Raw genomic sequence first — 24,223 nt, 5'->3', positions numbered from 1 at the left:
TACTAATTCCACTCCAGTGTGTGCAACATTAGGGAAATCTTTGAACTCGGGAAGGGTTCTAAATATTATTCCTAATCCAGTAGGGAAAGTGTTGGACTCAGGAAGGGTTACATTGACTATTTCCACTCTAGTCTGTGCGACATTAGCGAAAGCTCTGGGCTCAGGATGGGTTAAATTTACTATTCCCACGCCAGTCGATGCAACAGTAGGGTAAGCGTTGGACTTAGGAGGGATACAATTTACTATTCCCACTAACAGTATGCTAAACAGTAGAGAAAGATTTGGACTCAGGAAGGTAACATTTATTATTCCCATTCCACTGTGGGCAACAGTAGAGAAAGTGTTGGACTCAGGAGAGGTTACATCTACTATTCCGACACCAGTAGTTGCAACAGTAGGGAAAGTGTTGGACTCATGAGGGGTACAATTTAGTATTCCTACACCAGTCGGTGCAACAGTAGGGAAAGGGTTGAATTCAGGAGGGATAAAAGGTACTATTCCCGCTCCAGTCAGTGTTACACTAGGGAAAGCATTAGACTTAGAAGGGTAAAATTTACTATGCCCACTCCATTCACTGGTACAGTAGAGAGAGAGAGTTCTTCACTTCAAAAAAATGACATTTTAACAGCTATATAAAATACCCCAAAGATATACAAATCTAAAATATAAAAATTAAATGTCTGAATTGTAACAAGAATTTAAAAAATAACATGAATATTACAGTGTAATTATTAATATCAATTAGCACAAATAATATTAATATATAACAATGTATTCCCACAAGCATAAAAGTCAACAATAAAAATGTAATAAAAATAAACAATGATAATGATAATGAATGTTTATTGCTTAGTTAATTAAAAACTTAACAGTTTATCATATGAATGAAAGTCATCAATATAATGACAACATTTTAAGACCTAAAAGCTTTACATACTTAGTTAATATTTTAGTGTGATGTGTAACAAACAATTAATATTTACTAAATCCCAAGGCAACACCATTCTGCAGCTCAATTAAGAGTGGCTTTTCTAACCTAGAAATACATTTTCTGGCGTTATCCACTTAAATAAAATGAATAATAAGATCTCTTAACATATCATAGAGTTCTCAGCCTGCTTTATAGCCAGAGTTTCTGTTTGTAATGCGAGAGAGTGGCAGCCAGGAAAATAAATTTATCAGTTGGCAGTTCATCTGGGGATCAGACGGGTTCAGCCCTGCTATTATAGCCTCTCTGCATGTCCTTATTCTTCTTATGTTAAACGCTGTTCTTAATAAAGTGACTCCTGCTGTGCAAAGTTTTGGACATGCGCAAATTAGATCAATTACGTCCTCTTCGTTACTGCTGCAGAGTTGGCATAATGTTGGCCCTTTATGGATCAAAGATGGCTGGTCTGCGATCAATGGTAGTTTTCCAAGGTGAAGAGTCATCAGATGTCTTTTCCGGTATGATGAAAATGTTATGCTTAGGTAAGTTGCTGGTGCATGGATCTTATAGTTTTTAATCACCATCCAAGCATGCGATCTGTTGCTGAAGATGTTTTTGTCGATTAGCCAGGAATTAAGTTTTGCAGTTTTATTTATAACTTGTTTGAAGGTTAGATAAGTCAGATTCTTGTTCCAAAGCTCACCCCTGTAAGCTGTTGTTAGTGTTAATAATAAATAAAGTATAACACAATTACCAGATGAAATAATGTTTTTAAATAAATTAATACTTATTTTTATTTATGATTACTTAAATAACTTCCCCAAAATATAACTTAACGAATACAAAACATTCACAATTAACATAATTATCAATTAAATATGAAACAATAAAGTAATGATCAATTATCAATAAATTATGTTTCAATTAACTTCCCACCCTGTTACCCTAAAAACACAGCAATCCACACCTAACATATAACTTAATATATATATATCTATCTATCTATCTATCTATATATATATATATATATATATATATATATATATATATATATATATATATATATATATATATATATATAGCCCACCGCTTTTACAAAGCGAGCGGCGCGAGCGACGGCTTTGAACGAAACCGTGCCACAAATCAATATGACCGTTGGCCCCGAGGCGGAGTAAGCAGAACGATTACCAAGACATCGGAAAGAAGTGCAGCGGCTCACAAGCTGAAACGGCACACAAAAGGCGGGAACAAGCTGATTTGCCGTGCGGTAACGGGAAACGCTTCAGCGGCGGCGGCGGCTGGCGGGAACCAAGAGCCGACGGCGAATTTGGTAAGTGAACGCCGAGTGAACTTTCTGAAAATACACTTAGCCTCATCTCCGAAGGTTCCGCAACAAGTTACACCAAACCCCAATCCCGAGTGACGTAGTCACCACCCCTTCGTTTAAACTAACTGTACACAGCAAGACCAGTGCAAAACCAAGAATGTCTAAGGATGATGGCATCGCAGGAGAAAGGGAGTCGGCGGCAAATTTTATGTTCAAAAGCTCCGCAGCGAGACAAACGCAACCCAGCAAATCCACAACCCCAACCACCTCAGGGAGCGTGCTAAAAACGCTATTTTCGAGACTCGAAAAGACACAAGAACGAGAAGTCCGAAAATGGTGGGAGGCCACTTCATTAGAAAGGTATATAGAGTGTGGCAGGATCCCAAGAGGATTACGGATTTACACTGTACCCTCGTACGAAAATCCGGATCCAGGACTACTTAAAGACTGGGCAGAATATACTGCGGAGTCCGCGAAAGGAATGGTGCGTATTTTGATTAAATACGCATGGAGCGATAGAGAGAAATGTCTCAAAGAAATAGCGGATATTGAAGAACTAATAGCAAAAGAAAAAGACTCCAAAGAAAAAGAAGAATTAAGGGATGCCATCAACAAAAGGATTAAGGATTATGAACTAACCATTCGAAAAAGAAAGCAATCCAAATTCCTCAGAGACGAACAAGATTACCTCACGGGAAGAATCCTCACATTCGCGAAAAAGTTCGATGCCACCAGAAAACGCATGGCACAGACGAATGCAACACCAGCCAATGAGGACACTGAGGAATCTGAGGTTTCGGAAGGAGAACAAACAGAGGGCATCAGAGGGAAAACCACAGCAACTGAAACAACTGAGGATCCTTTTTTCGACGAGTTCGAGGTGATCAAAGAAACTCGTCTCCGCCCCCAACAGAGAAATCATCCACCAGCACCTCAAAGAAACCAAAGAGGAGGACGCGGAGGGGCAAGAGGAGCAAGAGGTGGAGGCCAACAAGCGGTAGCATCTCCGAGAGTAACCAGGAGTGGATTGAACCGCAGAAGATAACGGATAAACAAGAGAATAACATCATTAACTTATCGAAAAGAATACTAACAGATGATGAAACTTCCATTCTCAAAAAAGGCCTAAGCTTCTGTCCAGCTAGTGACTTTGGTTCAGTAAAAGTACGGGTCGATCTATTCAAATATATAAGGAAACTCAAGTTTAAGAAAATCTTTCTCCTAAACCCTAAAAGTGACCTTATAGAACACAACCTTGTAGATCAAAGTGAAAACCAGAATGAGACCCAAACATGCGAAGAACTAGCTGACATACTCCTGACTCCTACACAAGAAATTGTGCTCAATACTACAACAGTAGTAACACCACTAGTGAGCAATACCACGCAAAAACGTGATCCTAGCAATATGAAAAACAAGTCAAAAAAATTGCCGGTGACGAACTACGATGCTATAGATCTCTTTAACGAAGCGGTGCTGGAAGATCTAGATAAAATCTCATCTGGAAAAAAGTACAAAATGAATCATAAAACATCTAATATAACGAAAAGAGAATGGCAAGCAATCAGGACACTTAAAGAAGACACGACAATTGAAATCAAACCTTCTGATAAAGGAGGAAATATTGTGATCTTCGACCGAGAACATTACCTGGCAGAGGCACATAGACAATTAAAAGACAAAGAATGTTATACTCCAATACAGAGATCTGAGTATAACAAAAGCATTTTGACTTTCCATGGCATGTTAGACAACTGGCAGAAAGAAGGTATGCTAACCATGGATGAGTACCTCTTTCTAAAATGTGAAACGCCGATTGTACCTACATTTTATCACCTGCCGAAGGTGCATAAACATGCCAAAAAGCCTCCAGGACGTCCGATAGTGTCCTCCATCGGAAGCCTTCTCGAAAACACTTCCAGATTTGTAGACTCTTATCTGGCTCCCTTCGTTAAAAACCTTCCGTCCTATTTGAAGGACACACAAGACTTTCTGGGCATCATGGACAACATCACATGGGATTCCGGAATGTTGTTAATCACCTTAGATGTAGTTAATTTGTATACCTGCATCAACCAGGAGCAGGGCCTATTGGCCGTGAAATGGTTTTTAGACCAAAAACCAGAACATTTCCGTAACCATAACAACATGATTTTGTCTATGATTAGATTTTGCTTGTTCAATAACATTTTCTTATTTGATGGGGTCATGTATAACCAGAAACGGGGAACCTCAATGGGTTCGTGCTTCTCCCCCAGCTACGCGAACTTATTCGTAGGCTGGTGGGAGAAGCACGAGGCATGGAGTGACTCCAATCATGAATGGACAGAAAAAATCTTGATGTGGACTAGGTACATAGACGACCTGTTCATAATCTGGCAAGGGGATCGCCAGTCAGCAGAAGAGTATATTTCTACCCTAAATACCAACACTCTCAATTTGAGATTTACAAGCACAATCAGTACCTGTAGCATCAATTACCTTGACCTTGAAATTTTTGTACATAATAACATCTTACAAACCCGCTTGTACAGAAAACCTACCGCGGGAAACTCAGTCTTGCATGCCAGGTCATACCACCCGAAAAGTCTTGTAAAGAATGTACCATACGGCGAATATTTACGCCTAAAGAGAAATTGTTCTCTTGAACAAGACTATAACCAGGCAGTAACTGAAGCTCATGGGAGATTTGAGAGTAGGGGATACAACAGCAATATCTTGAAACAAGCCAGTAGTAAAGCCTCTGGAATCAATAGGAGGGATCTCCTTGTTCCCAAACAAAAAACTGAGGCACCTGATGAGGTCTGTATAATAACCGAATTTAACACCAAATCAGGCGAAATAGTGAGCATCTTTCAGAAACACTGGCATATACTAACTGCCGACAGGGTCCTAAAGAAAAATCTGCCAAAGAGGCCTTTAATCACTTACAGAAGATGACCGTCTTTGGCAGATCATCTGGTCCATAGCCATTTTAGATCCCTGGCCCAACCCATCAAAATTTCGAAAGCGACTGGTTTCTTTCCCTGTCTTAAGTGTAAGGCATGCAAATTCAGTAGTAAAATATCTGAATATCCCAACCGCACAGGCGACAACAAACCCAACATTAAGATCAAGCAGTTGCTTAATTGCATCTCGGAATACACTGTATATTGTCTCACCTGTCCTTGCAAGCTGCGATACATCAGCAGCACTATTAAACCAGCGAAACTAAGAATTCTTGAACACATGCGGGCAATTACAAATAAAGATAAATCATATCCTGTTGCCCGACACTTTGCTGAATACCATCAAAGCAAGTGGGAAAAACTTAGTTTCTACTGCATCGATCAGGCCCCCAAATTAGAACGAGGGGGTGACAGAGACAAGGCCCTACGTATTTTAGAGTCTAAACACATCATTAGCTTAAAAACTATGACTCCGTGGGGCTTGAACAATAATGAAGAACTTTGGGTTCACTTATAATCTGTAAATTGCCTGAAATGTGTGGATAAGATGGTAGGAGGAAGAAATGGAACTTTATAACATCTCCATCCATTCCAACAAATTTGTCATGCCTGATTAACACTGTTGCACTGTTGATAAAAATTGCCCATTCAGGGCTGAATAACCAATATCAAGCATATTGAAAAAAACAATTGTGGGAAACGTTTCAATTGCTGAATATATGAATTTTTGTTGTGTACATATATTGATGAAAAAAAACACATTTTTATAATATAACGTTAATGTTTTTAATGAGCACTATGCACTTTCACATTAGTCGCCTCTTTTTAGCCTAAGATGTCAATGTAATATGTACATTACAAGATGGCCGCCAAATTGTCAAACAGATAATGTCTCTCTTTTATGTTTGTGACATACATAGCGGGCCAATGGCTTTAAAATGGTGATTTGATTTTGCACTAACGTTACACTGACGAAGCCTGCAAAGGCGAAACGCATCTGTAAGGGGTGAAGGGGGTCTTTGGTGTAATAAAATCGGCAAATCGGATACCAGTGTGCCAGCCTATCTTTTTCTGACACCTTTATGGGACAACAGAAACGTGCAGCTATATATATATATATATATATATATATATATATATATATATATAGCCCACCGCTTTTACAAAACGAGCGGCGCGAACATGTCATGAGGCACTTTTTACAGAGGTGACGGCGGTGCGGGCGTGAGGAGTTGCAGGTAAGGAGCGGGAGGCGGGAGGCGGGAGGCGGGAGGCGGGAGGTGGGAGGCGGGAGGCGGGAGGCGGGAGGCGGGAGGCGGGAGGCGGGGGGCGGGAAACGGGGGGCGGGAGACGGGGCGGGAGGCGGGGGGCGGGGGGAACTGGTGGTTATTGTGGGGATTATGGCAGCGTGGGAGCAGGAGAATTGGCTTGTCAATGAATGCATAGTGGCGCACAGTGAGTGTACTATAATAGGGAGGCGGTAGTTCTTTGTTGCTGTTTAAGATTTCTTGCCTGCCCTCTTTTATGCCAAGCGCGCAGCGCTTATCGTGCCCGATGGCTCTGTGCCAACTAGTACCTTTTCCCATCCCCGTGCCAGGGTTTGAGTATTCGCCAGACTGCCGATAGATAGCCTTCTTTAAAAGCCTTGACGCTCTCGCCTTTCAGCGCCTTACTACACAGCCTGGGCGGGAGACGTGGGTGGGAAGAATCGTCTCCTCTTTCTCTGCTGTTCTTCAGAGACCTTCGGAATGAGCGGGAAAGTCACTTCAGATTAAAATCCACGGCGTTCGGGTTGTCTTTTGGAATGCAGGCTTTTCTACCCTTTTTTGCTATTTAAAGGTCCTTCAGTTCTAGGCACAGCAGACACAAAAAACGCGTGGGACACAGGACAGAAAGGCACAAAAAACGAGTGAGGCACAGGACAGAAAGGCACAAAAAACAAGTGAGACACAGAACAGAAAGGCACAAAAAACGAGTGAGACACCGAACAGAAAGGCACAAAGTATTGTAAGCGCTGTACCTAGGACAATGCATTATAGCACTGCTGCACTTACAACACTGCTCGCATGTGTGCATGCACTGGTGCATATAGGTCATTTACTGCAGGAAGAGAGTGAATACTGTCACTATTTCGTGTGATGATAAACAATTCCCATTTATGCTTCTGAACACCTACAGATTGAATAGTTGCCCTGGTTATGCATGGTAGGCTTCTCCTCAGAGTCCAGCTACCTGCAGTGAAACTGACTAATCAGATATGTGTGCCCACCAAAATCCGTTTCCAACTCCTGCCTCACTCACAAATAACCCTCAGTTTTAACTATGTGAGTTTGATCATTTGTGTTCGTGAACATTAGAGCTACATTTATAAAGACTGTATTAGCCGGTATATTGAACAAATAACTTTCTTCAAAACCTGTCAGGGTTTAAAGAGAAATCATTTTACAGTGAGATTTGAGAGTCCTTTCAAGCAGTTTTTTAGGAGGGTAAGTTGTAAATGTGCCTCTTAAAGCACCATTATTACTAACAACAGTTTGATTTAATGACAGGCAGAAAGGCACAAAAAACGAGTGAGCCACACGACAGAAAGGCACAAAAAAACGAGTGGGGCAGAGGCCAGAAGGGCAGAAAAAACGAGTGAGACACAGGACAGAAGGGCACAAAAAACGAGTGGGGCACAGGACAGAAAGGCACAAAAAAACGAGTGTGGCAGAAGGTCACCAAAAACGAGTTGGACACAGGACAGAAAGGCACAACAAGCATTGGAAATGCAATAGGTCTCGCATTAGAAAAGTTGAAGCTATTGGTCTTGTAAATGACAAATATTTTATTTATGTGCTGGTTTTTAAAATAGCTAAATGGATAGCTTTGTCATTTACAATGCCAATAGTTATAACTTTCGCGAATGTGACAACTATAGCATTTGGAATGCAACATGTTTTGTATTTATGTGACTTAGATGGCAGCTCTGGTCGTTAGGCCACATCTCTAGAGAGCACGAGAGTGCAGCAGGGGAGAGAAGCACAGAGAGGGAGCAGAGAGTGCAGCAAGGAAGAGAAGCACGGAGAGGGAGCCCAAGAGTGAAGCAAGGGTGAGATGCACGGACAGGGAGCCTGAGAGTGCAGCAGGGGACAGAAGCATGGAGAGGGAGACAGAGTGTATCAGGGGCGAGAAGTACGGACAGGGAGCCCAAGAGCAAAGCAAGAGAGAGAAGCAGGAGAGGGAGTCTGAGATTATAGAAAGGGAGAGAGTTGAGCATAGAAAGGGAGCAGATGAGTTTGGGAGAGAGGCATGAGAGGTGGAAGGCAGAGCAATGGAGATAGACCTGGGAAAGGAGTAACCATGGGGGAGATGAAGATGAGAGCAACAGGGAAAAACTAGTGGTGTTGACTAATGCCGAAATGGTATAAATGATGCTGTGTTAGTGCTCATTGACAATCGTGTGTACCTTGAGGAGAGATGGGAGAGGGGAAGAGAAAGAAGGGAGAGTGAGGAAAGAGGGGAGAAAGGGAGGAGAGTGTGGGGATAGAGGGTAGAGGAGAGAGAAGGAAGAGTGTGGTGGGAGATGGTAGAGGGGAGGGGAGAGTGCTTATCCAATTTCGCAAACTGCCCTTAAGACCCTTATTGTGGCGCTGTATGTATGAAAATGCACTATCTTTTCACTTTTTAAAGTAAAATTTTGGAGTGCCATTTGGCGCCGCAGACACGCGTGGTTTGGTTCCTGGCGCACATAGCCATGGTTGCAGCGCACAGAGACCCTCCACTGCCGCACACAGAGGAAAAAAATTAGAGGGAACATTGCATACGAATAACGAAAATAACACAACAGCCCATAATCACTCGAGCACTGCCAGGACTTCACCACACAATTGACAAAACGAAAGAGAAACTTCTTTGAAGGGATACAAAAACGAACAAACGGAAAGAGCCTTCGAAAGAAAAAAAAACATTAAAAAGGTGACACAACACTTTCCTCACATCTTGCGGACAACATAAAACGTGGAAAACAATACTTACGAATTAAAAAATAACACAAGTGGGCCAAATCAGTTGAACAGGGCCAGGATTTGCACTGACAACTCTTCTGTGGGGCGGGCGGGGGCCCTAAAGCAGCCTTTTGCTCCCGGACAACGTCGGGACAGGCTGCTAGTATATATATATATATATATATATATATATATATATATACATATATATATATATATATATATATATATAGTCGTAATATTGGTATATTTATAAATATTAGAAAAATAAAGTATAGATTATAACTGATATTTTTTAGATGTTAGTAATATATATGTGTAGATAAATATACACACACTCATTTATATTTGTGTGTGTGTTTGTTTCAATAAGTTTGAATTTATATATTTTTAAATATTACTTAAACATATTTAATTTACAATATATTAATGGTATATACTAAAATATTTAGGGCCCGATTACGAGTATGGTGGGTCTGGAATAGGCCAACACGCCACCTCCCCACTCCTGAACCGCCAAACAGGACTGGCGTCTGCCCAGTGGATTACGGGTTTTTCATAGTCTAGTGGGTGAGTGGCATGACGGTCCTACATCTGTGCCTTTCAAAGGCACCTATGTATGCTTTAGAAAGACACTGAGGAAGACCACAACAGCACATTCCAGCACAGCATGGACTGTGAAGTCCATGTCGCGCTGGTATTGGGGGGGCATTCACAAGAGGGGGGCACAACATGTGCCACCCTGCATGTGCCCACATGCATGGAGCATGAGGGGGGTCCTGTAAGGCTCCCTTAAATTCACGACTGTCCACATTTTGAAGGAGGAAAAACCTCCATGACACCGCTGGTGGTCCGGAAACTAATTAATAGGTTGGTTCACACAATATAGATTCGTAAAGGGTTTACAATTCGACCTAATGCACTTATATGAACGAGGTAGGTTACAAATTCCGAGCCACTATGACTGACCAAGATCACAGAGATGGTGGCTTCCTGTGGTCAGGAGACCACCATATCTTTGATTACTTTCTCAATAAATCATTGTTTTAAAGTGCAGCACGTTTACTTAAAGGGAAATGGAATTTGTGTAGAATTATTTTTTTAAATATTGCAAAAAAAATGTATTAGAAAGCAGTGGTTCCTTTGACCACTGCCTAATCCTAAAAAAAGTTTTGTAAACATTCACAAAGAGGACCCCTTCCTGTTTGTGAATGTCTTACCACCTTGAGTTGGTGGAAGAATGTTTGTGTTCTGTGACTGGATTTCGGTCACAAAACATTAATACATTCTAAAAGGAATCAGTATTTGAAATGGACGCCATTAAAACACCGCTTTCAAATACTGATTCCTTATTTTCTTAAATTAGGTAATGATTTTGAAAACGTTGTTTTCCGAATCAGTTATTGGGCTTAGTACATTTCAAAAAGTGTTTTAGCTACTACTGATCCTCAGATTTACTTAACCTGTGAGGTTGTGACCATTAAAACCCCTTGTGCATGAGGCCCAAAATGATTTACCCAGAATTCCACTCTTTTTATCGCAGCGTTGGAACTGAGATGGGAAGACAGTTCCAAGGTCCCAAAATGTTAAATTCAGCAGCAAGACCATATCTACGTCCTCTCATATTTTTCATTCATCTGCTTTCCTCTAGCAACCTCTTAGCCACTATTTGTTTTAATGTTTGTCTCACTTTGCATCTCTCCAGGTCTGTCTTGGTCTTCTCTTCCTCCTCCTTCTGGGCATCTGCCTTTAGCTTAGTTTGTCGCCTTTCCTTCTTCTTTGTACTGATTTCTCCTCTGTTGCTTCTGTTTTCTCTCTCCTCCCTTATTTTGCATTCTCTTTTCTAGCTCTGCTATGCCATGGTGTATGTGTCTTTCACTTACTGTTCCCATTTCATCCCACATCATGTTTCCTTGGCTTTCCTTTCTGCTCAATCTGCTGGTGCTTCTCCTTGTCTTTCCTTTCTGCTCAATCGGCTGGTGCTTCTCCTCGGATACTGCTCTTCCTTTCTCTCTCATTCTACGGTATATCTCTAGTTCTCTCCCTGTCTCATTTATCCCCTTCTTTCTTTGTCCCTGGTCCTCGTCACGCTCTGTATCTCTCTCTCTCATCGCCTTTGTCTCCCCCTACGCCTTTTTGTCCCTCCTCCCTGTTCTCTTATTCGAAATGGTGCTTTCCGTTTGTTAGTCTTTTGCTGACATTTTAGAGCCGGCGCGGAAAGCTGCCCGCGCGCCGGATTCCCATGCGAGCTGCTTTATTATGCATACAATAAACATTAATAAAGTCGTTTCATGGCGGCGCAGCAGGCACTGCTCAGAGTGCAAACAGTTCTCTTCGCAACGGCTCCTCTCTTGATTTCTACACCAATCACATCTCCATCAAAATCTCGCTTTTCACTGCAGAAAAACTCTCTCGACAGGGGCTGTGGGCTGCGAAGTCTCGGCCTCGGAAGCTGAAGGCAGTGTCCGCGTGCTAGCAGTGTATTGGCTAAACTGACACAGCCACACATTTCACGCAACAGCACCAGGCGATTTTACGTCCATGATCCCTGGCAAAGGCACATAACAGTGCTCTGGTGAGGATTCCAGTTAACCCCTTTCACGTGGTTTCCACTGTATCCTGCTTAGGTTTGGAGAATGCCTTTGGCCATTGAAGTATACAAGTTCCTCCAAAAGAGGGGTCTTTTATTAGTTAAATAAAAACACCAGCAGACACAGTTACGTCGGGGTGGGCCAAAACATCCAGCCATGTAGACCTTGGTGCAGAACTCCAGTGGTCTGGGGCCGCCACCACAGCAAGCAACACATGTTTAGTAAGCCCTGTCCCATGTGACTACTTTTTGGTAAAACATCCTTGTAAGACACCCCATCCTTGATACTCCACTGCATTCGCCTCAAGAGGGAAGCTATCAAGCAAGGAAGTGGGCCACGCAGCAAACGGAGCAGTGCGTTACTACTCAAGACCATAAAATGCATAAAGCCCGCATACTTGGCTATGATCCCATCTTTTCTAAATAATGTTTCCTCAAACTCTCATTTATCTCTGTTTTGCGCCCAAAGTGAGGTGTCTGCCAGGAGTTCAGAGAAAACGCATATATCTGCTGAACCAGTTCTTTCATGACCACCCCGGCCCCCCCTGGGGTATTTGTCCTCCTGTAGCCCACTGCCCTGGGTGCACCTTCATGGGCAGCAAGCCTCTGTGAGCATTAATCTGTCTCTCTGTGCGCAGCGCCGGCTCTTCCCTGCTCAACTGCGCTGTCTCCTGTTGAGTGCAGCACCATGGACAGCGGTGCTCTGCACTCTGGGCGGGTGCGCGCGCTCATTAGTGTTTTCAGCACCATGGCCAGCGCTCATTTGCGAAATGTAAGGCTGTGAAGTGTGAACAACACAATGGACAACGGCCTTGGCAGTCGAGGTGTATGCCTTGGTGGGTGGCACGGGCAGCCCTCCCTTTCAAAGTCTGAGGCGAGTGCTTGTGAGTACAGCTGCGTGGAAAGTTACTTCACTTGAACTCTGAAGCGTGAGGTTTTCATTACATCACCATCTCCAATTCTCTGTGCTGCCGTCTCAGGCCTGACCCACAAACGTAATAAGTCTGCACTCGTGGTCAGGCGCGGTGCGTCCATTGGGGCGTAGGGGCGAAGCCCCACTAAGCCCCATGGACCCACCACGTCGTCACTAGAAGCCAAACACAATTATTTTAAAAAATCGCGCTATCTGCCGGCCGGGAAACCGGGAGACACCCGACCTTCCCGGAGTGCGCAAGGGGGGGGGGAGGGGGGGGGGGAAGGATCGGGCTGCTGCAGCTGCGCAAGTGTATTTTTGGGCACAAACATGCCCGCGCATGCGCAGATCGTTTTCTTGTGAATTCCCCCTTAGAGAGAGGACCAGGGGGCGGGCCGCAGCCCCCGGGGTTACACAGGGCGACTGGGCGAGGAGTCATGGTGCCCCCCCAGCCAATCCTGGCGCAGGATTGGCTGGTCACTACATAGCCCTGTTACATAACCCCTGACGGATAGCACGGCCGACTTTGGTGATGGGAAACCAGGTTCGAGCCTCTTATCGAACCATAAAAATGTATACATGACTTACACTGGTGTTAAATAAATAGATATTTTAAAAAACAAATAAAAATGATGTTCCGACTAAGGTGTGAAATTGGTGTCGAATAAATACATGTTTTTAAAAACAATTAATATTAATCATGTATCATTGGTGCTGGAGTACAAGGTTCGAGACTGGTATTAAACACTGACAAGCTGTGTGCAAGTTATAGGGTCATAAAAATACATGAATGATGGATGGATGCATGAATGGATGCAGGATGAATGATGGGTGGATGAATGGATGGGTGGATGCATGAATGAATGATGGATGCAGGATGGATGCAGGATGGGTGGATGGGTAGATGAATGCATGATGGATGCAGGATGGATGCAGGGTGGATGGATGGGTGCATGAATGAATGATGGATGCAGGATGGGTGGATGGATGATGGATGAATGATGGGTGGATTAATGGATGGGTGGATGAATGAATGATGGATGCAGGATGGATGCAGGATGGGTGGATGGGTAAATGAATGAATGATGGATGCAGGGTGGATGGATGGGTGCATGAATGAATGATGGATGCAGGATGGGTGGATGGATGGATGGATGATGGATGAATGATGGGTGGATGAATGGATGGGTGGATGCATGAATGAATGATGGATGCAGGATGGATGCAGGATGGGTGGATGAATGAATGATGGATGCAGGATGGATGCAGGGTGGATGGATGGGTGCATGAATGAATGATGGATGCAGGATGGATGGATGGATGGATGCATGAATGGATGCAGGAATGGATGCAGGAATGGATGATGGATGGGTGGATGGATGGGTGGATGGATGGATGCATGAATGATGGATGGATGCTGGATGGATGGATGGGTGGATGAATGAATGATGGATGCAGGATGGATGGGTGGATGGATGGATGGATGGGTGCATGAATGAATGATGGATGCAGGATGGATGGATGGGTGGACACATGAATGGATGCAGGATGGATGATGGATGGGTGGAAGGGTGGATGGATGGGTGGATGGATGGATGCATGAATGAATGATGGATGGATGGATGCAGGATGGATGGGTGGATGGATGGATGGGTGGATGCATGAATGAATGAATGAATGATGGATGCAGGATGGATGGGTGGATGGATGGATGGGTGGATGCATGAATGAATGATGGATGCAGGCTGGATGGATGGGTGGATGCATGAATGAATGATGGATGCAGGATGAATGCAGAATTGGTGGATGGATGGATGGATGGGTGGGTGGGTGGATGGATGGATGGGTGGATGCATGAATGATGTATGGATGGATGCAAGGTGGTTCGGGCTCGCTCGCTCGCTGTGCTCGCTCGCTGCGGTGCAATATGCAAATTAGTTTACGCCCCACCACTTTCAAATGTCACCAGCCGCCCCTGCTCGTGGTAGTATTCTGACGAACGGTTTCCGAGGTTTGAAGTTAACAAACTCTCTGGAAATATACCTGGAAAGCTGTGTCAGCCACAACAGTTTCCAGGCGATCCACTGACAATGTCATCTGGCATTATTATACAACGCTACTTCCACTATTTCAGAATTGTACATGCAGTACAATGCCGCGTTCAGGAAAGGCAGCTCCTCGGGCAATTGCAATCTTTTTTTCTTCTTAGCAAAAGCCTTATCCCAGCTGAGCAATCCCCTTCACTGAATCACCGTGACCTTTGGCGGGGTTCCGATTCCATTCTCACCCAGGAAGAGATTTTACAATAGTCCTTTGATGGAGTAAATCTACATTTCCTGAGTGGGTAAAGTTAAAGATTACTTTCTGCAATGACATAACGTAAAATGATGAGCCCCCCTTGCAGAATGTGGAGAGAGGCCACTGAGATTTACACTTTTCCCAGATCTAATTTAGCATTAGGTGGAATGGGACTCCACTGAAGGGTAAGGGCCCCGGCCCCCATGCACCGCAGGGACTCCAGAGGCATGATTTAGGCCCCTCAGTTTGCGAGTGACCACAAACTCACACGTTAGTGGGTGCTTATAAACGTACGAGGTACACTACGCCTTGGTCCACCTCTCCCCAACCAGGCCTCACCAAACTATTTGTTACATTAACGTAATCTCGTGTTATTTCCAGCATTTTGTATTATGCTTGTTCTGGAAATTTCTACAAATCACGCCATGTTGTGTAATTAAAGTCCATTTGAGTAACAATCCAATTGCGGAACATGGGAGCATACGTGACCAGAATGTGAACAGCTCTTGTTCCCGGAACGTGTGTGTGTTTCTTGGGGTTAGCGGAGTTAAGCGCCATGCCAGGGAGCGCGTGCTCTGCTGCCTCCCCTGCTACTGGGGTCCGTTCGAGGTGATCCTGTTATTGAGAGGTCAGCCTGTTGGGGTAACACCTGGGTGACTCCTGCCCTGCAGGTGAGGGGGCGGGCCACCGAATGCTAGATGGTTCATTGCATTGGCTGTCCGCGTGACGGATCGGGAACGCAGCTCCGAGGCAGGGCCAAGATAGCGGCCGCCAATGCCGCCATCATAATGCCTCTGCTGGCGGTGGCTGCGCGAGACCCACAGGGGCATGAAGAGCAGTCTGCCCTCCCTCGATGGGCACTAGAGGGCCGTGTGGTAACAGCTGAAGGAAGGACTCAGAGCCGTTACGTAGAGAACAGACGATTTATTAAATAGTAAGATGTCAACAACTACGACCTCAGCCACAGCCTCTCGGTAACGCTGTCACCCTCAGAGTCCCCGGCGCTCGCCTTGGAACGCTGGTCGCGGTGACATTCTAAGTGATGTCACCGCGAGCAGCACCATCACACGTGGAGCCGCCGGGGGGGGACAAAGAGGGAGATACCACACATCCCCCTTCCCTGCGGAAATTGAAAACATTAGATAAAACAATGTGCAGAAACCAGAAATAGGTTAAGACCTTACATTAGGTAGAATGGCAACAGTTACATCATTACATATTGATCAAAACGCCTGGGAGGTCTGGTCACTCTCCTGTTGGGCCTGTGGCCCGGATGAGAAACACCTGACGGTCTCCTGACAGTGAAACCGCTATCCTTCCTAGGACCACTCTCCCCCCCCCCCCCCTTGCACCTTCTGGGACCTCTACAGGAGGGTGGTACTTTACAACTCTCCCTAGGTTCCATATTTTCCCTTCTTGGGTTTTGACTGCTTTCTTGAAAAGTTTAGTGATTTTCGTGGGACTGCTGTACTCTGACCAGCTTGCCTTCCCTGTGGGAGCTTTGATCTTAATATTGTCACCTACTTTGAACTCAACCCCCCGTGTGGCCTTGCGTTGGTCGTAACCTTCCTTCCTCGCCTTCATGGCTTGTTCATGTTTCTTCAGGCTTTCCTTTTCTTTGGTTCGGTCCGACCACCCCTTTTGCCATTCCATCCACCCCGGGGTAAGCTTAGTGTTGGGTGTCCTTGCGCAGAGCAATTCGAACGGGGTGACACCCGTTGTCTGATGCGGCGTGAACCGGTACGCTTCCAGGCGCCTCCACACCTCTTCTTTCCAACTTATGCCACTGGCTTTGGCCAGCTGGATGCTCTCCTTGATGGTTTTGTTAAAGCGTTCGACCATGCCATTGGTTTCTGGGTGGTATAATGCGCATCGCTTGTGTCTGATGCCTTTTTCTTCTAGGAAGTCTTCCATCTCTTTCGAGCATAGTTGTACTCCGTTGTCAGTGAGGATGTTGCTGGGGAGCCCCTCTCGGATGAATACCTCCTGCAAGAATCCGATGACAGTTTTGGTCGTGACTTCACTGACGAGTTTTATCTCTGGCCACCGAGAATACAGATCTACGAGCACTAGAATGTAAGGTGTTCGCAGCTCCCCAGTCATAGGGCCCACGATGTCCAAAGCCAGCTCATCCCAAGGTCCTGACGGGGGCGGCCTACATACCATGGGTGGCGACTGTTGCTTCAAGACCTTGTCACTATTACAGCATGGGATGCACTCTCTGATTCTCCTTTCGGTGACCAGGTCCATGTTCAGCCACCAGTAGCTCTCCCTGAGCCTTTGCTTGGTCTTAGTGATACCTAAGTGCCCTTCCTGAGCTATCTCGACCAGGTTGTCTCTCACAGTAGCTGGTGGTACGAGTCTTGTTCCCCTGAATAGGCATCCATCAACAATGGTTAACTCGTCCTTAACAGCCTGGAAAGGCCGCAGGTCTTCATCACGTTTGTCCCCGTGCTTCCATCCATCTCTCACTCTTCTGCAAACTTCTTCCATGGTCTTGTCCTCTTCTTGTGCCTTTCTCCACGTTTCTTCACCCAACGCCTTCTGGATGGTGCAGACATTCTCAACCATGAATCCTTCTTCATCTTCATCTGTTTTGTCTTGCATTTCACTTGCTTCTACATCACTGACAAGCCTGGACAGGCAGTCAGCTGCAAGGTTTTGTGTTCCTGGGACATACTCGACATTGAATGTGTACTCCTGGAGACTGACCACCCAACGCCTTATCCTACTGGAGATGGCATCCAAACCCTTCTTGCTGAACACTTCTACCAGCGGTTTGTGGTCGGTTCTGAGGGTGAACTGCGTACCCCACAGGAAGTCTCTGAATTTGCCTACTGCCCAGGATACCGCCAATGCCTCCTTTTCAATGACTGAGTAGTTGTTCTCAGATTTTTGGAGTGACCTTGAGGCAAAGGCCACAGTTTCTTCTCCTTCCACACCTTTCTGGGTAAGAACCGCTCCCAACCCTTTTGCACTAGCATCAGTGGTGAGGATTGTTGCCCGGCCGGGCATGTAAGACTTCAAACTAGGGGCTTCCGCAAGAGCTCTCCTTACATCCTCAAATTCGCTCTGGCATTCTTGGCTCCATTTGAATTCGCTTTCTTTCTTCAGCAACAGCCTGATGGCGTAAGTCCTGCCTGCTAAGTTTCTGATGAACTTTCCATAAAACTCCAACATCCCCATGAATGATTTGATCTCGTCTTTGTTCTTGGGGGGTGGCAGATTCACAATGGTGTCCTGGAGCTCGACCTTGGGACGTATGCCTTCTGCTGTAATCTTGTGACCCAGGAAATCCAACTCGGCACAGCTGAAGACACATTTGTTCTTCTTCACGGTAAGACCCTGGGACAAAAACCTCCTCAGTACACATCTCAGTCTCTGATCATGCTCAACTTGGTTCTTAGCAAACACCAGCACATCATCCTGGTAACACATGATGCCAGGGATGCCTTTCAGGATGTTGCCCATGATTCTTTGGAAGACGGCGGCCGCCGAGACTAGGCCGAAAGGCATCCTTTTGAACTTGTAAGCACCCATGGGTGTCACAAAAGCGGTGAGTTCTTGAGACTCCTCGTGAAGTTTTATCTGGAAATAGGCCGAGGTGAGATCGAGGGTGGAAAACACCTTGGCACCCTCTAGCATGCTCATCATTTGGGTGATGTTCGGCAAGGGGTATCGGTCAACGACGACCTCTTTGTTGAGTGCCCTCAAATCAATGCAGAGCCGGACTGACCCATCCTTTTTCTTCGCTGCCACGATGGGCGCCAACCATTCGGTCGCCTCCACAGGTTCGATAACTCCAGCCTTGCACAGTTTCTCCAGTTCAGTTCTGACCTCCTCCTGAATGGCTATGGGGAGTCTTCTGACTTTTGCCACAACGGGCTTGGCATCCTTCTTCAATTTGATTTTGTGGCAGTAGTTCTTCAAACACCCAAGCCCTTCCCTAAACACCTCTTAAATTCTCTTGTGATGTCAGCCTCACCTTCCTGTATCTCCTGTATCAAAATCTGGGGATTGCTGTTGGGATTGAGGTACATTCCTAACCTCTTTTGAGCACGCCACCCCAAAATGTTGTCCCCTACAGTGGACACATATACTTTGGAGACAGTAGACCTGTTTCTGTACTCAATTTTACTCAGGAAGTACCCTTTCATGGAGATGGGGCGCCCCGCATACCCTCCTGGTCTCAGGTCTAACCTCCTCAAGATTATCTTGCCTTTGGACACACGTGAGAACTCCTTGGCATTAATGATAGTTATTCGAGAACAAGAGTCAAACAATGCATCTAGGTCAACATTCCCAACTTTTATGGTGTCTTTAGGACTATCAACTTGTTCCTCTTCAACCTGTGCTGTAACTTCCTTACACAAGGGGTTTCTGGGACCTGGCGCCTTCAACTCTTGTACTTGCACAACAAATTCGTCGCTCACCACATTCGTTCTGTCTCTACTCTGTCTACTGGCCCCCTGCCCACTCTTGCAAAACTGCTTGAAATGGCCCTTCTTGCCACACTTGTTACATGTGAACCTGAGGGCGGGACACTCCTTGTCGTTGGCTAGATGCCCTTGTTTCCCACACCTGTAGCAGGTACCTTTGTATGACCCTCCCGGTCTGCTTTCCTTCTGCTCCTTGCCCACTGCCTTCTGACCCTTAACTACAGACACAGTCTCACTTTCGGTCATCACCTCGCTGACATTGGTCTTGTCATCGTTCTTCTTCTCCCCTGCATCCTGCTTAATCTCCTTGACACACTGCAACATGTGCTCTACCTGCTTGGCTATGATGAGAACTTCTCTCAATGGCGGGTCATCTTTAAGCCAAAGCTCTTCACGCACTCGCTCCATCCTGCAGGTCAACACGAACTGGTCTCTAATTCTCTCCTCGCTCGCTCCCCCAAACTTGCACGTTGCAGCTAACTTCCTCAACTCAGACACAAAATCTTCTATAGATTCCCCATCCTTTTGTGCCCTCTTACCAAAATGGTACCTCTCCATAATTGTGCTGGTCTTGGGGAGGTAGTGCAAATCTAACTTCTTTAGACTAATTTCAAATTCATTCAGACCCCTTGCCTCCTGTGCCCCTAAATCCGGGAGATGGTCTAGGACTTCCTCTCCTTCTGCGCCCAAGTAATAGGCCAGCAGTGCAACTTTTCTTTCTAGCCCCAGGTTAGGCCCACACACAGTAGCATAGTTTAAAAACACTTTCTTCCATTTTTTCCATAAGATGGTGGGGTCACCTGGGCTGGTTAAGAAAAAGGGTGGAGGGGTTACACTTTGCATTTTAATACCACAACGGTTTTGGTACGGGTTGACCCTCCCAGAGGAATGCGCCAACCCACTCTAAAACTTGGAATGCAGGTGAAGACACTATAGGTCTGTACCAAGGGAAGAATGCCTACGAAACCACTAAGGACACACTTCTGCTAATGGTGTTATAATCTAGTCAAGCTCCTTGCGGAAACTATCTTGAGAAGCCTTTGCACGGCTCACCTTCCTGCATTAAAGGATACAGAACATTACAATTGGGTACTGAACTGATACTGTGGTACAGGTGAGCCTACGGATACATGGTAGGGTGAGAGAGGTCTTCAACTGGCAGTGATAGTTACAAAACACCAACGAAATATAAGTATATATTTTCTTTCCCATGCACAGCCCATACACACTGAGCCCGAAAGTACTCAGCGCAAGACTTGTCGTTTTACCAGTCACACTTTGTTCAAAGTGCAGAAACAAGAGATCTTCTTCCACTGCCAGCACAGTTCCATCAGTAAGTTCCAAAAAAAGGTGCAAATAAACTTCTTAGTTCACTTCTACTTTCCAGCGTTGAAACCACCAACAGTTCCTTGTCCCAAATACACTTTCCTCAAAACGACAGGCAGTGCCCAATTACGTGTGGCAACAAATGCATATGGCCAGCTGTGTTAGTTTACACACACACCCCCTGAGGTGATAGGGAATTCGACACACACACGCACGCCTCGCTGCGTGGGCTTTCGGGGGATGCTTCACGCAAAAGTCACTCGCCAGCCTAAAGGTTTAAACTCGCTGATGATGTTAGAAGGTCACTAGGCAGCCGCCTAATGCGCTGGATCCCCTCGCGCTTTTGCGTTGTACCAGTAAAGTCCCGAAAAAATGACTGCCAGTCACCAACTACGCTTCAAAGATGAGGAAGGTGAGGTAACTGCGTGCCACGCTCCCACTTTCCTTCTAGACCCTATTGGCGCTATAAATCCCGCTGGCAGGCTCTGACACGAAGAGACGTCCCAATCACTTTGAAGGCTGCAGATAGGATTATACACCACGTAGGACGTTGAGAAGAGTCTGGGTAGAGCGCGCAGGGGTGGCTAGCAGGCGTTACCTTACTTCACGGAGGTGACAGCCAGACGTAGACTCCACACAGACCCGCAGTCACTCTAGAGCGGGGCACCTTTTCTTCCTTCACGTCCTCTCAAAGTGTCTGTCCAACACCTTCCGACGCTGGGCTGCTTCATACACCGGCTGGCACTCCGTGTTGCAGTCGGACACTGCAACCCGATACTCTTCCTCTTTAGTCGGCTGCGATTTCACGAGACAGCTGTTACATTAGTTTACTTTTCTTTTCGTCCTTCGGCGTGTTGAGGTCGCAGGGGGTTAACCCTCGTCGCCAGTGTGGTAACAGCTGAAGGAAGGACTCAGAGCCGTTACGTAGAGAACAGACGATTTATTAAATAGTAAGATGTCAACAACTACGACCTCAGCCACAGCCTCTCGGTAACGCTGTCACCCTCAGAGTCCCCGGCGCTCGCCTTGGAACGCTGGTCGCGGTGACATTCTAAGTGATGTCACCGCGAGCAGCACCATCACAAGCGGAGCCGCCGGGGGAGACAAAGAGGGAGATACCACAGGCCGGTATATCATACAATATATTTTGTATTTGTCCAGGAGTGCTGATGTGGATCATGTCGGGAATCTGCTTCCCGCCACAACCAGAAATTGTTGACACTGAAAGGAGGTTTATTTGAGAAGGGGGCAGGAGGCTGGATAGGAAAGATACACCTCTTCTGAATGCCTGTGTTCGATTATGGAGCAGGAGCTCTTTCTAGATAGATTAACTCTGCATCTGATTAGGATGGTTCACTACCCCTATATAATGGGGGCAACTTAAATTGTACAGCAGTCACATTATTAGACAGATTGCACCCGCCACTCCCCGCATCTGGAATCTACAGCACACTGAGGCGTTCACTACTTGGATGAAGCAATAGGAAGTGGTGCGTGCCTTAAGGGTGAACAATCCACCCTGTAGGCAATTGCCATACTACTCTGGCATGCATGACCTATTTGCAGGTTCGACATGTGTTTGTGCAATGTACAGGTTCAGTCCAATGTCCAGGTTCAGTCCAATGTCATGCATGCTGAGTATATGGCTAAGACACATTCCATTATGATCATAATCACCGGCATAAAGGGATTAGCTAGGAAACCTCGAGGAATGCTATAATTCAAATCAAATCAAAAAGGCTTAATTCGATTTTAGGTTTAAAATCATAAAAGCATACAGAAAAATAATTCGATACATTTAAAAAAAAACATTTTAAAATAAATCTCATAATGGCTTTAAATTGCACAGTTAAAAGATTAAGCATGCTTTACACAACCTTTAGGCAACGTTGTAGGTAGCAGTGTTCTGAAAGATTTAGTAATTACAATACATAAAACTGTTGTACGACGGTTTGGGACAATTAAAAGCCACTGAAAAACCACTGCCATTACTTAAATGGGTTCCTCTACCCACTGGGTTGTTGTCAATGCCCCGGGGACTAGGGGAAAGCATGTAGGACGTATTAGGGTAAAAGTCATGTAGATTCCAGGTAGAAATAAGTTCATCGCCATTTTGAGATAGCCATGTCTGCATGCATGGCACAATGTGTCTGCTCCTAAATCGTATCAGGATCAAATTGCCCAAGATGTCTTTTTTAAGGGGTCCAAGCCAGCCCACCCTCCGGACACTTATTATTCGGCCATCAAGATGGTAGGGCAAAGGTCTGTTTTTAGATAGCCAGAACTTGACCTTGTTCATAAGTTCATGTTGTCTCTCAGCTTTACCTTTTGTTAGTTCAGGGACTCCCGAGAGAACAATTACAAAAGGCGCTGCTTCTGGAGGTAAGTGTATATGGGTGGTGCGCACATGTTTAGATGGAATGTGACGTGCTGTTGTCAATTTCGGGGGGGCTTTGGGATTGATAGGCAACAAGGAGGTGGGAGTTGGCAATTGAGTAGGCACCGCTTCATAAGGAGTGATCAGATTAGGTAGTTTTGAAGGAGCGGTTGTTGGCGGGCATTGAGTTGTTACAACGTGGGTTGAGGATTTCAGGAGAGATTCAATAGAGTTCTCCAACCCCGTCAGCTTCTCCCCCAACGTAGTGATTTTGTCCATCAAGGGGTGTATTAAAGATTTAATCAGATGCTCGATCATAGTCAGAAGAGCCTGATGGGAGGATGGTGATAAGGCGTCCAGGTTAACAACAGGTGGCGGAATAAAGGACAAATTAATTAAAGGTGGTATAGGACTTAGAGAAGGTTTGTCAAGTTTTTGTGTTTTAGGAAGACTCCCGTTGTCTTTGTCCCCATCGATCTTCCTTTTAGCAGGTGTAACCCTGGGAGGTATTTTATGGGTATCAGGAAAGGATTTCAGCTCCCTTGGACATGGTGACAAGCTGCAGCATTTTAACGTGGGGGAAAGTGCTGCTGGAACGTACTTAACCTTACACAGGCTGTTTAAGTCATCCAGCCATGGAAAACTAGATGGAGAATGTGCAAATATATCATCCGGGATTTTATCGGACATCTCCCCTGTTTTGGGCTTAGGCATAGTTAAAGAAAGTACAAGTCGGAAATTTACCTCTGAACAGACAAAGGGGGTGGCCCGTCCCCGTCCTCCTCAGTCCGATGAGGGCCGTAGAGGGCCCGCCCTTTGCCCGGGCTTAGCCCCGGGCGCCGACCCGCGCGCGATCCAGCGAGTCGGGGACTGCTATCCTTTTGATGCGCCTCCTGGCGCGCTGATACTGTGTCTGGCGAGAAGCTGGGGCGTCTGGGGAAAGTAGTTACTTTCCACCCCTCGCGCTCCGGCCGCTGTTGTACTTGCGGCGGCGAGGGGGAAACTGGCAGGGAGAGTTGACCCCCGGTGCAGGTAAGCCTTTTAATGTCCCCGATGCTGCTCGCTGGCCAGCTCTAGTCATTTTTTTTAGT

Source organism: Lissotriton vulgaris, chromosome 5 (assembly GCF_964263255.1).
Source record: "Lissotriton vulgaris chromosome 5, aLisVul1.2, whole genome shotgun sequence".
In the NCBI taxonomy this organism is placed as follows: Eukaryota; Metazoa; Chordata; class Amphibia; order Caudata; family Salamandridae; genus Lissotriton; species Lissotriton vulgaris.
The sequence above is the reverse complement of the archived record's forward strand: the minus strand, read 5'-3'. Positions refer to the sequence as shown.